The sequence below is a fragment of the Zalophus californianus genome, chromosome 9 (genome assembly GCF_009762305.2).
Source record: "Zalophus californianus isolate mZalCal1 chromosome 9, mZalCal1.pri.v2, whole genome shotgun sequence".
NCBI classification, from domain to species: domain Eukaryota; kingdom Metazoa; phylum Chordata; class Mammalia; order Carnivora; family Otariidae; genus Zalophus; species Zalophus californianus.
In genome coordinates, this window is record NC_045603.1 from 9,403,237 (window position 1) to 9,404,190 (window position 954).

Sequence of the window (954 nt, forward strand, 5' to 3'; positions counted from 1 at the left end):
CGCCCCCTCCCCGCTCGCGCGGCTAGCGTGGTCGAGGGCTCCCGCCAGGGGGCGTCGTGCGAGGAGGGCGCTGGGGCGCGGGCGGGCAGTGCGCCGCGCGCGCTCGTTCGCGGGGGCGCGCGTGCTGCGGACAGGGCGGAGGGCGCGCTCGTCGCCAGCGTGGTGACCTCCTTGCGGAGCCGGGGCGCGGGGGTGGATGCCGCAAATACAGGACGACTCCGTCCCCGGGCAGCCGCTCCACCGGACCGCCCTGTTCCCATCACGGCCCCGCCGTGCCTAAGGCTCTGGCTGAAAAGCGTCTTCGTTATTTTTTTCCTGTCGCTGTCTGCCCCCCAACATAGTAGAGCAGGGGCCGCTTTGGTCTTCCTACACAGCAGGTGCCGCCTGAGATTTCTCGAATGAATGAATGGACCACGAATGAATAACCCCTCTCCCAGAGCCCTCCAAAACACAGCCCCCACCTCCCCGAGGACCTTTCCACCTTGCTTTTAGGCTGACATCATGTGGGCCCCTGTGTCTGAGCACCCCCACCCAGAGCCCGGAGGGGCCCGAGACGCCTGGTACAGGGGCGGAGGCTGAGGAAAGGCAACAAATGTTTTATTGGACGTAACCCCCCCATCCTTTTCCTTAATTCAGTAATTAATTATGTAATTATTTGTTCATTTTTTTCTTCTGCTAGTCTGTGGGTTCTATCTCGTTAGCTGCTGGAGCCAATGGCCTGGCACAAAGTAGGTGCTCAATAAATAGACCCTTGTCCCCAGAACAGCGTCATAATTTGGGCTAGACCTCCAGGTTGCATGGAAACAGGCAGGCTGGAGGAGAGCTAGTTGCAGTAGGAAGAACACCTTCCGGGTCTGGCTCTTGAGATGACCTGTAGTCCTTACCACCTCCCTCAATTGCCTCTGTACCTCCATTGGTTCCAGGATCCGGTTGGACAAGGATATGCTTTGCTGC